Below are 13,993 nucleotides of genomic sequence, written 5' to 3' on the forward strand. Positions count from 1 at the left end.
ACTCACGCACACTTATTACAGATTTGCCCTCGCTCGGAGGGACCGAATAAATATTACAAATTAATTAACTACGCAAGCTAATTAATATTACAAATTAACTAATTTAATTAACAAATTAAACAAATTAATTAAAGCAGGAAAACGCCTCGGGAAGCGTGCCACCATGCGCAAGCTGCCTCTGTTTTCCTTCCCTTCCTCCTCTGGAGGTTGTCAAAACCTCAGGACTACATCCTTGGACAGAGGGGATCATCACCGGCTAGACGAAATTTCCACCGGCAGTGTTGTATGGCCATCGGCACAAAGTTGAAGCTGTCGGCAGAGAAAATAGTGCCGGTCGGCACATTACACTGCCGGTCGGCAGAGTATTCCTGCAGAACCTGCAACTCACAGCAACAGAGGGCAAAACAAGGCATGGCAGCACAATTCAAGGCATGTATGCACCAACCATGTCTCTTATCATTGTAATGACTCAAAGGGACATGTGCCTCGGTTCTCGGACCACCAATCACGCATTTCCATGCATGATGGCCCAAGGAACCAAGTATGCAACTTTGATTTCAAATGCATGCAAACCAATCAAACAAATTAGGCCCTATTCCTATCACTAATTCAAGGAACAAGGCATGCATGCAAAATGCAATGCAACCTAGGCATACAAGCTAGGAATGCAACATGACATGGCAAGGCACTTATGCAATCATGCAAGCATACATATGGCAATGCAAATGGATGGCAAGATGGACTTATACATGAATTAGGCAACTCTAAAAAGGCCTAAAACAGTAGCCATAAGTGCTAAAGAGTGAGAGCTAAATGGCATGCACACACACATGCACATAAGGACCAACACTTAAGCATGAATCAAACAACATTCAAGCACACTTGAAAGGGGTAAACAAAAGCAATTAGCATGCAACATAAGCATTGAAATCATGTTAGGGTGGTGCCAAACCAAGCAACGAAATCAAGCCAAAACATGCAACGAATAGCCCAAGTGTTCAAAGCGAATCAACGAGGCATTGAACTACACTAAACATGACCAAACATGGCATGCATTAAACAACTAAAAACAGGTTTTTAGCATGTTAAAACAAGGCCAAAGGACTCCTTAGATGGCATCTAAGTGGCCCAAATACAAAGGCATATACCATGGCCAAAACATGGAGCATTGCAACACATGCTTTCAAAGCATTAAAGAGGCATGCAAGGCAATCAAACGAGCATGGAAATGGGACTGAAATAGCATGTAGGATGATTCCAAATCACCAAAACAATGCAAAGATGGCATGCTACACATGCACATACTCAAGGCCAACAAGCCCAAATACAAAGGAGCTCTATAATGCATGCAAAGATCAACCCAAACGATTATGGACAGAGCTAAAACATGGAAAAATAAGCACATAAACTTCACAAATGCAAGCCTAAAACATGCTCCAACAAAGGCTAACAACCTAGAACATGTTAAGGCACAAATAGGGCATTACATGGCAACTATGCTAAACATGCATGGAGTTCCAAAACCAACTTGAAATCATGTTATATCATGGATATATAAGCATGAAAAACAAACCAAATATGCTCAACACACACTCAAGCATAGGCTTCCTTAAGAGGCCAAAATATGCCCTTTTCAAGGACAACAAGGAGAGGGGGTGGCCCTCTCCTTCTTGGGACTTCAAAGCATCATCTTCACCACTGAAATCCCTCAAGATTTCAGTGGTGAAGAGACCTCAACACCAAAATCCCGGAGCTAACACAAAATGGCTCAAAATGAGGCCTTTTGAGGCCTAAGGGTGGTCAACAACCCTCAAACAACAAAACACTCTTAATAAACAATAAAGAGGGCTTAAAAATAGAACTTTTTTATGTTATACAATAATCACAAAAACAGCTCTAAGACTAGTAGAAAATCAATGCAAAAAGGGGGAAAAAAAGGACTAGTTTCTCACCCTTGATGCCTTCTTCAACAAAGATGCTCCAATGGCCTCCTTGAGCTTGAATCCAAGACAAAAACTTCAAAACACACTCTTTAGAACCTCAGCTCCAAGAGGAAGGTGAAACACTAGGTGTTTGTGTGCAATAATGAGACACAAAACACCTAGTATGCAAAAATGAGAGGAAAAGAGAGATAGGTTGTGTATGTCTAACCCTAACCCTAGAAAACCAGAGCTCTCCTTTGTATTTTCTCTCTCAAAAATGTCTAAGCCTCTCTTCTTTTGCCTTAGAGAGAGCTTCTCTCTATATGCCTCTTGTAAAGCTTACAAGACAAGCTTTGCAAGAGGGAGATCCCTCCATACACGTGTATGGAGGGGAGCAAAAGCTATACAGCTGTCCAAAAATATCTGCAAAAGCAGATGAACAGCAATCGGCCGGCAAAAAATGCCATCTTGGCCAAACAAAGTGCCGACCGGCACAAAATAGTGCTGACCGGCAACAAAGAGTGCCGGCCGGCAAACTATATTGCCGGTGGCAGCAAAAACCAGCCGGTGGCATCTAGCCAATGCCGGTGGTGGGTGGGGATGGTCTACAAGCCCCACCCTGCCCCTCTAAGGCAGGATGCAAGTGTTTGGTGCAAAACCAGACACTAAACGGTCGAGTTCGGAGATCCTGAGGCAAGGCGCGCGAGCCGAGACCTCCGGGAACTCCAAACGAACACAAACATGGATAATCACCGAGTGTTCAAACGGTGACGTCCAAGTCTTGAGGACGGTCAAAAATGGGGTGTCTACAGTAGCCCTATTCCAGAACTGCAGATTACTCCAAGTAAGCCGAGATGACAACACCCACGCCGACGCGTTAGCCAACTTGGCCAGCTCAATTCAAACTGGAAAAACAAGGACAATTATGATCGACTACATGTCGGCCCCGAGCATAGACAAACGAAGCACCGAACAAGAAGCAATGTGCGTGGGCTTTGGACCAAGCTGGATGGATGCAATCATTGCATTCCTAAAAGAGGGGAAGCTGCCAGAAGACCATAAAGAAGCACATAAAATAAGGCTGAAATCGGCCAGATTCAGTCTAACATCGGAAGGTCATCTCTACAGGAGGTCGTTCACCGGACCACTTTTAAGGTGCGTACACCCTTTGCAGGTTGAAGATTTTCTCTACGAGATTCACGAAGGAATCTGTGGAAGCCATGCTGGGGGCAGATCGTTAGCCCACAGGGCCATTACCCAGGGGTATTGGTGGCCCTACATGCAAAAGGATGCCGAAGCCTATGTAAAGAAGTGTGAACAATGTCAAAAGTTTGCACCTTTGATACATCAGCCAGCTGCCGACCTAAACCCAGTATCCAGCCCTTGGCCGTTTGCCCAATGGGGCATGGATCTGGTTGGACAACTTCCCCAGGCAACTGGGCAGAGAAAATACTTGCTGGTAGCAACAGACTACTTTACAAAATGGATAGAGGCAGAACCTCTTGCCAAAATCCGAGATGTGGACGTCAAGAATTTTATATGGAAGAACATTATCACAAGATTTGGGATTCCAAGAGCAATAGTTGCCGACAACGGAACACAGTTCGACAGCAAACTTATCAAAAACTTTTGTGCAAAATTCAAGATCAAGAACTATTTCTCAACACCAAGTTTTCCTCAAAGCAATGGGCAAGCAGAGGCATCCAACAAAGTAATCCTGGATGGAATAAAGAAGAGGCTCCAGGCAGCAAAAGGAAAGTGGGTAGACGAGTTGCCCAACGTACTTTGGGCGTATCGGACTACGCCGAGAAGATCAACAGGAGAATCCCCCTTTGCCATGGCCTATGGCACAGAAGCAGTCATCCCATTAGAGATTGGCATCCCAGGGATCAGAACCCAGGGAGTAGAGGATGGCACCAATGACATACTCTTAGCCCGAGACCTGGATTTATTGGAAGAACGAAGAGAGAAAGCTGCAATTCAACTCGCAGTATACCAGCAACAGCTTGCCAGAGCTTACAACAAGAAGGTTAATCCAAGAGATTTTCAAGTTGGCGACTTCGTCCTAAGAAAAGTCGTCGGGAACAAGAAGGATCCCAGGGAGGGCAAGCTTGGCCCAAACTGGGAAGGACCCTACAGAATTACTTCAGTATTAGGCAATGGAGCATATCGGCTTGAGGACAATGAGGGCAAAGCATTGCCCAGACCTTGGAATGCTTGTAATTTGAAATTTTTCTATCATTAGATAAACATCATTGTTTGGCCGATATCATCAATAAAGTCTTTTCAGAATCCTTCAACATATATGATTGATAAAGTTATGCATGGTTGTTTATTGAAGACATATCAAACTCAGGCAAAAGTTAAGCCGATGTTATTCCTTAATTCACTTGTTGAAATTTGTAGCAATTTACAAGTTGGAATTAAGACGATTCCTTATCTTCACTTGTTGAAATTTGTAGCAATTTACAAGTTGAAGTTAAGCCGATGTTATTCCTTAATTCACTTGTTGAAATTTGTAGCAATTTACAAGTTGGAATTAAGCCGATTCCTTATCTTCACTTGTTGAAATTTGTAGCAATTTACAAGTTGAAGTTAAGCCGATGTTATTCCTTAATTCACTTGTTGAAATTTGTAGCAATTTACAAGTTGGAATTAAGCTGATTCCTTATCTTCACTTGTTGAAATTTGTAGCAATTTACAAGTTGAAGTTAAGCCGATGTTATTCCTTAATTCACTTGTTGAAATTTGTAGCAATTTACAAGTTGGAATTAAGCTGATTCCTTATCTTCACTTGTTGAAATTTGTAGCAATTTACAAGTTGAAGTTAAGCCGATGTTATTCCTTAATTCACTTGTTGAAATTTGTAGCAATTTACAAGTTGGAATTAAGCTGATTCCTTATCTTCACTTGTTGAAATTTGTAGCAATTTACAAGTCGAAGATAGGCCGAGGTTATTGCTTAAGTTCTCATAGCAATATGTGGGTTGTTTAAACCCTAGGGAAGATGCTTAACACTTGTTGAAATTTGTAGCAATTTACAAGTTTATGTTAAGCCGGTATATGATCACCCGCTGAGGTATACAGAAAGCTACAGGTTAAAATAAAGGCTAAGTATATTGTTCATTATTTGTTGAAATTTGTAGCAATTTACAAGTAGGTAAGACTAAGATTACCGTTTAATGCTTGTTGAAACTTAAGAAGAGGCTTGCAAAAATTTACACTCCGAAATATATGTTTTATACTTGTTGAAACTTATGAAAAGATTGCAGGACAGTATCTTGCCGAAGTAAAAGTTTTATGGTTATACCCGAGGTATGAAAAGTTTTATGCACATGCCATGCTATGCCCTTTTTGAAGATTAATCATATTTTCATCTTTTGAAAACCATCATGCTCAATGATATCATGCAATTTCAATTGTTCAAAACTTAACAATTTATTTCAAGGGCAGTAAATACGACTCTGGTAATCCATAAGCCGGTGTCTGCAAGTAGACTATACAAGTACTACCAATTTGTCATTTTTACGGTATTAAATGGAAGGCTCGATACCTATCCGCGTGGGTTTTCAGTCTTTCACCTTGAACTCTCAGGTCAACTTATTCAATATCATCTATACCACTTATTATGACTTACCAATGTATTTACCCCAAAACCATTCTATGAAAATTTGTTTCTCAACATTCTTTCCTCAATGCAAGTTTTCAAATCGACTTTCAAAGTTTAATGTAATCAAATAAATTGATATACCAATAACACAAGATGAATATAAATACTTATATTCCAATTCATCATCCAAGGAATAACATAATTCCCTCTTCTCAAGTATCCTTAACAATTAGTCATTTCAAGACTATTTCAACGTTCTGAACAATAATTTTTAAAATAAACAATAATTCTCATATTCCCTGAAATTCATCATTTATATAAATATATATAAAATTTTTTCCAAACATCCATTTATTTTGACACACAAAATAAATATAACAATATTATTCATGGATTTTCAGTTTGTTTTAAAAAAATCTCCAAATTCTAGGTTTTCTCACCAAACTATACAACTCAAATCTTTTGAAAGAAAGCTTTCCAAAATCATCTTTTCTTCAATTAACGAAGATCAAAACCATAAGATCATTTTAAAAGAACACGAGACAAACCCGCTTTCAAATCGCTCAACTTCTTGAATGAACAATCAATTTTCAAAGCTATTGAAATATAATTTCGAAAATCATTTATATCTTGCAAAAATATATATATAACTCTAAAAAAATCCCTACCTCAAGTTTTGAAGAAGAAATGAGATGAAGCCCCCAAAATCAACGGTGTTGAAACTCAATCTTCACCGCACACAACGAAACCCTCGAGAAGTTAACTAACTTTGATGATGAACTTATGACAGAACTTTAATGGATCTTGAGAAATCAAGGTTTTGATCCAATTTGGCGTAGGAAAATGTAGAGAGAAGGGAGAGGAAAAGGTTTTTAGAGAGAGAGATATACAAAAGTGATCTGAAATATCAGATTCACGAACTGATATAACATGGTCCGCTCGAGCGTCAAATACACTTTCCCAGTACTTTTGTAGACAAGTCAAACTTCTGGAACCAAACATTATCTACTTGAGCGCATAAACGGCCACTCGAGCGGACAAGCAACTTCGAATGTATTTTGCATTTTTGTTTCGGAGGAACTGCCCCTCAACCCCGCTAGGGTGCTGCCCTAGGACTCGCTAAGGGGTGCTGCCACCTAGATCCCCGCGAGTTGACCGGATAGCCCGATCCCCGACATACTTAGTGAAGTGGCAAAATTGGAATCTCTACAATTCAACACACCAATTATACTCTCTTGAGCCATGTAGGCTTTCAATTTCTAATTCTAAAATAAATCCTCAATAAAATCATATATGAATCAAACTAAATAATCCTCATAAACCCAAATTAAATTAGAACAATGGACAATTAAAATTCAAACCTTTTTAATTAATTAAGCGCTAATCATTATATATGGTGGGGGTTGTCACACCTCTTGACTCTCTCCGTCAGCGTAAACGATGTCGAATGCATCTACGAGTACGTCCTCTACGAAGGTGACTCTATCACCGGCAACTTTGTTATCGTCGATCACAACATTTTCTGGAGCTTCGATCACTCCGACATCGACTTCTTTGTAATCTCTATTTTCGTTGTATGTTTTTTCTACATTTTAAATTGATGCTAGGGTAAGAAATACTCATAGCATTAGAAATATCTTCTTTATAGTGATTTTGTAGACGAAGGGCATTTTTGTCTTTTCGCATGTAAAAGCAAGGTTAGTATGGTCATTTTGTATAGACTACTAACGTTGTTTGTGCAAACTTGACAGAATGAGAGAATCTTGATATTGTTAGGCAAGGTAAAAGAAGTTATCGTAATTATTGAAACCACAAAAGAGATTCTTATATTTGTCAGAAATTTCAGGGAAGGTGAGTGTAATTTACCCTTTATATTATGATTCAATGAACATTAGAAGATATACACATTTTGTAATAAAAGTTGGAGAGAGAGAGGGGCATTTATATAGCAGTCCCCACTATATTTCTTCACTTGTTTTTTTATTTGTTTCTCACATTAGATTCAAGTTTTTATCAAACCCTTAATAAACTTTGCCTTCGTTTGGAAAGTGGGTTGACTTTTTGACCTTTTTAAGCATGGCTAAAAAATTTAGTTTGGGAAGGACTTTTTGACTTTTTGATTTTTTTGAATTTTTTTTGTGAGAGAAGAGCGTAATGATTATGGGTTGAATGCGATGTTTTGTTTGTTGTGATTAAAATAGTCTATTTTATCTTTTGTAACTAAAATAACCCCAAATCTCCTTGCCAAACATAGCCGAACCCCTTGTTTATACTAAATTAAAAAATCAATAAAATGTTTTAAAAGATATTTCGAGGCACGCGTACTAATGAAGAACGGATAGTTTGGTCTTTTGGTAAAAACATGTCTTTATAGACAGACTAAATTCACGCGCTTCAATATTGGATTGCCCAAATAAATATTAAAATAATATTTTTAAATTTTCAAAAATCATGTCCAGCTTAAAAAGATACATGAAAATAATAATCAATTTGTTTGGTTCTAATTTTTTAAAAATTCTAATTTTTTTATTTTTCATATTTTAATGTTTTTAATAATTTTTTTTAATATTTTAAGTATTTTTTTTTAATTTTTAAACACATCTAACATAAATATACTTAAAAAGTATAATATTTGTGAAAAAATCTTTAAAAAATACACTAAATACCAAAAAATATGAAAATTTAATACACTTTCATATTTTTGTTTATTTATTAATCTTTTAAAATATTTTTTCACAAATATTTTACTATTTTAGATACATCTAGAAAAGTAAAAAAATTACTTAAAATTTTAAAAATATTCACTAAAAATAAAAAAATACGAAAAATAAAAAACTCAGTTTTGAAAAAATTGAAATCAAATACATTGAATATTTTTTTTCATCAAACTAGTTTTTGAATTTTTTAAAAATTTAAACTTATGAAAATTCAACCAAACAAATTTAGAATACTCTTGGCATGATATATTAAACAAAACTAATGATAAATATATAATTCTCAAGAAAAAAAAGTGACAATTTCAATGTGAACAGTGAAATTAGGGCTCTAAGAAGAATAGGTGGAATCAAACTGAACACTCAATAAATGTTGATTTCGGGATAATTTTTTTTATATAATGTACAGCCCAGTCCGATTCTAATAAGATTGATTGAAATATTATATTAAAATATTTTTTATATTATGATTCAATAAGATATACACATTTTGTACTAAAAGTTAGAGAGAGAGAGAGTGAGAGGCATTTATATAACAGTCTCCACTCTATTTCTTCGTTTGTTTGTGACATAAGATTCTGGGTCCGTTTAGCAAGATGATTTGTGGTTAAAATAGTTATAAAAGACAAAATAAGTTATTTTAGTCACAACAAACAAAACATCACATTCAACCCATAATCATTGTATTATTCTCTCACAAAAAAAGTTAAAAAAGTCAAAAAGTCATTCCCAAACTAAACTTTTTAACCCAGGCTAAAATAACCAAAAAAATCAAAAAACAAAAAAGTCAACTCACTTTCCAAACCAACTAAGTTTTTACGAAACCCTTAACAAACTTTATGCAGATCCTTGTTTATACTAAATTAAAAAATCAATAAAATAGAACTGTAACATGTGATTGGTATTAGTTTTTTAACCATGTACGTATACACATATAGACATAACTATATGTATGTGAAAACTAGGGGTGTCCACGGTTTGGTTTGGGATGGTTTGCGGTTCGGTTTGGACCCGTCTGCATCTATGCGGTTTGAAAAAAAAGTCAACCCGCAACCGCCCGCAATGCAGTTTGCGGTTTGTGCGGATAGGGTTCGCGGATGTGCGGGCGGTTGCGGGCGGTTTGCGGATTCAAATTCAATACAGATTCAACACATTTCAATTTTAATTTTCAATACAGATTCATCACAGATTTAATTCAATCCAATACCATAGATTTAATTCAATCCAATACCACAGATTTAATTTCAAAAACATAGATCTGTTGCAACAAACAAAAAATAAATAAATAGGCACAGACAGATCTATGAACTGATCCAATTTATACAGATCCAATAAATAAATAAACACAGACAGATCTATACAGATTCAATACAGATCCAATTTCAATACAGATTCAAAAAAAAAATTAAATAAAAATTAAACAGATTTATGAACTGATTCAATACAGATAGATTCCAAACATATAGATAAACTAGAGAGTAAGAGACATTGATTTATGAACTGATTTATGAACTAGAGAATAAGAGACATTCCAAACAGATAAACAAAAATTAAATAACAAATTAAACAGATTTATGAACTGATTTCAATACAGATAAATTACACAGACAGATTTAAATCAAAAAATCTGTTGTTTAAATCAAAAATTAAATCAAAGATACATTCCAAACAAACAAACACAGATAGAGATCGGGGCGAGAGAGAGAGAGAGAGAGAGAGAGAGAGAGAGAGAGAGGCATACCTGTGAGAGAGAGCCGATCGGTGTAGATGCAAAACCAGAGAGTAAGAGACTGTGAGATGAGAGAGTGAGGGAGACAGATCAGAGAGAGACAGATCTCATATCTTCGAAAAAAAATCAAAGATCGGGGAGAGAGAGACATAGATAGAGATCAGAGAAAGGGGCTTTACCTGTGTGCGATGAGGTCGATCAATCGGTCGATCTTGTGAGAGAGAGACTCGATCGCTGAGTGCGCAGATGAAAATCGCGAGTGAGAGTGAGAAAGAGACCGAGAGGAGGAGAGGAGATACAGTTCTGATGAGTGAGTGAGTGAGTTTGATTAGATTAGGGTTTTTCTTGTTTTGAACGATCAGATTTGTTGGGGGAAAAAATAGGTTATTTTGAACGGTCAGATAAAAAAAAAAAAAAAAGTTTTATGCGGGTGGGTTGGGCGGGTGCTGGTCAAACCCGCAACCCGTCCGCAACCCGAAATTTACATAAAATCCAAACCGCACCCTACCCTAATGTGTTTGCGAAACCGCCCATACATGTGCGGTTCGGATCGTGTAGGGCGGTTTGGGCGGTTCGGATGACCCTATGCCCAGCCCTAGTGAAAACTCATTCCTCTCAACTAAAAGTCTTTACTCTACAAACAAAACCAAAAAAAAAAAAAACTCACTCTGTTTGGTTTTAATTTTTTAAATTTAATTTTTTTTAAATTGATTTTTTTTTTAATTTTTTGCTTTTAGTGAATATTTTTAAAATTTTAAGTAATTTTTTTTACTCTTTTAGATACACCTTACTTAGATGTATTTAAATAATAAAATATTTGTGAAAAATTTTAAAAAATTAATAAATATACAAAAATATGAAAAAAAATGTACTGAATATATATATATTTATATTTTTGGTATTTAGTGAATTTTTTAAAGATTTTTTTTTCACAAATATTATATTTTTTAAGTGTATTTATGTTAAATGTGTCTAAAAATTTAAAAAATTACTTAAAATATTTAAAAAATTCAGTGAAAATAAAAATATATAGAAAACGAAAAAGTGAACTTTAAAAGAGTAAGGCTAGAGGCTCCAAAAGTTCTACCAAAATTTTTACCAAATATCTCACATGTGTGTGGGACTCACATCATGTAGGTCCATGTAAGTCCCACAATTTAGTAAAAATTTTGATAAAATTTTTAAAATCTTTAATTTTTTATTTTAAAAATAAAAACCAAACGGAGTGATCACTTTTCCCATCCATTCTCTCACATTTTTTGTGGGAATAAAAAGAACCACAAATCAACTTCACTCAAATTTTGACGAATTTAATGGCACACGAGGATGGCGTTGGTCGCATTTTTTTTTTTTTTTTTTAGTTTTTTCATTGATCCTTGCAAACCTTTTTTTCTACCTGCACCTTACCCATCTTGGCTCTTCTTGCAGTTGTTACAGAGACAACCCATATATCCACGACCAAAAATCATTCTTGGTCATTAGGTTATTTTTTAGACTTATCAAATCAAGAGATAATGTGCCACGTATACGTCGTTGTTGTAGGATTAGTAAGATCGAGTATTATGCACGTCATTGTGATTTTTGTGAATGTCCATAGTTTTGTTAAAAAAATTTCCTATAAAAAATATAGGCTCTAGATTTTACAAAGATTTAAAGGAGGGAAGGAGAGGTCGATGATGGTTGCGAATGGGGGCATGCTGCAAACATGATGTCAATTTGATTGTAGACACAACGAAGAAAATATAATTGTGAGCAATCCAATAACAAAAAAGTTTAAAATGTGAAATATGGTCCTAGTCTTTATCAAGGCCGGCCCTGAGATTTAGGGAACCTAAGGCGACTTTTGGAAATGGAGTCTTTCTTACATTGAAAAAAAAAAATTGATAGATAAAATGATAAGCTACAACAAATTTTTTATTTGTTTGTAATCACAAAAAAATTACTTGCACATATAATTATCAAAATTATAAACAAAAATCTACTTTCATATATTAAGATAGGAAGCAATCATTACAAATACTCCAAAAAACTAAAAATCTGGTTTTGTTGCTTTATAGTTTAGCAATATCCAGTTTACACACTACAGGAAATGCCACTTTTGGCGACCAAAATATTGGTCGCCAAAAGCCCCATTTTTGGTCGCCGAAACAAATTAGCGACTAATATTTTTTGTCGCCAAAGTCGTCGCCTATAGCCTGTCGGTGATAGTATTGGCGACTAAACTATTTTTGGTCGCTGAAAGTGAACGTTTTGGCTACTAAACTCTGGTTAGTCGGCAAAGGTTATCTTTTGGCGACTAAAATATTAGTCGCCAAAAGTGAACATTCGGCTACCAAACTCTGAGTAGTCGGGAAAGGGTATATTTTGGCGACTAAATATTTAGTCCCCAAAAGTGTTCAAATAAAATAAATTAAATTTTCAGCGACTAAAACTTTTTGTCGGGAATAAGTTTTAGTCACAACATTACTACATTTAGGGACTAAAGAATTTAGTCGCCAAAAATATTATTTTTCATTTTATTAAACTTTTGGCTACTAACCATTTAGTCACTAAAAGTTCTACTTTAGGCGTGGTGACTTTTGCCGACTAAAACTGTTCGTAGCCAAAAACCTATTAAGATTCATTTCTTTACTTTTTGCCACCAAAAGTTTTAGTCGCCAAATGATACCCTTTTTTTCGTGACTAAAAAATTTAGTAGCCAATAGTTTATTTCTCTCATTCTCAAATTTTTTAGCTACTAATTATTTGGTGGCAAAAACGTTTTGGGTTATGTTTTTGCTACTAAATTATTAGTAGCCAAAACTTTTGATTACCTATTTGGCTACCAAAACATTTGGTAGCCAAATAATTTTCTGTTTTTTTTTTTTAAAAAAAAAATTGTAAACAACCTGTATTCATTTATATTACATGTACCCTGTATAAGCAATATAATCCATCAACACTAAAATATATTATCAACCATTAAAGCATTCAACATAATACATAAATAACCATGATTTAAATCCATACATAATACATGAATAACCAACGTCAATAATTTAAATTACAACCTGTACCCTGTATATACAATATAATCCATCAATACTAAAATATATTAGGGTCAATAATCCATACATAATCCATACAAATTCCATACACTCCAAGTCTAATCCAACGTCAATAATTTAAATCCATACATAATACATGAATAACCAAATTAATTTGTTCGAACCACTATATATACAAATAGAGGTATAAAAACAATGTCCTCCCGTAATTGTCAAAAAATTATGTATCCACATTTGTATGTCCAAAATCATCTGAAAAAAAAATAAAATTCGTTAGTTGGGTGCCTATAAAATGTTAAGAAGGCTTAAAAGCTTTCCCTGTTAATGACATAGATATTCTTACATATAACACTTCTATGTTGAGATATCAGTTCCACAAATTAACTCTACATTTTAGTTAAAATAAGGAGAGATAAACAATTTATAAAATTAAATGTCTCAGAGAAACAATAGAAAAATAATGATATTCACACAACACTTTTAGAAAAGGGCCACCACATATGTGACCACACTCAAATGTCTACCAACTTCCTTTATTAAATAATCAAATATAGGATATATTATGGCAGAATGATCTATAATCACCGAGAGCTTCAAATTCTTACCATAACACAACACAATAATCTGCTACCCTCTCAATCAAGAAAGCAAAAGGATTTAATTACTTATGACAAATAGATTTTACGTGGAGCCTTCTATAAACATACCCATTACCTTTCCACTTCTCAACTTCAAGCACTTAAAGCAAACCAAGCTCAACAACCGCTTTAGTTCGCTCACATGGGAAGGATGATATACTGGAATTGGTAATTCTATATACCCAAAGTGACCGGAAAGGTAAAAAAATGAACAAAACTTTAGCAATACTTCAATGTGTCTAGCGGTCATGACCATTCAAACTTCTCAGTGTAATCAGAAAATAAAAAGGATTAAAACATGAAAAATACCTTCGCATGTCCCCGGTTCCGCAGC

Source organism: Camellia sinensis, chromosome 4 (genome assembly GCF_055761805.1).
Source record: "Camellia sinensis isolate YWXY chromosome 4, ASM5576180v1, whole genome shotgun sequence".
NCBI classification, from domain to species: domain Eukaryota; kingdom Viridiplantae; phylum Streptophyta; class Magnoliopsida; order Ericales; family Theaceae; genus Camellia; species Camellia sinensis.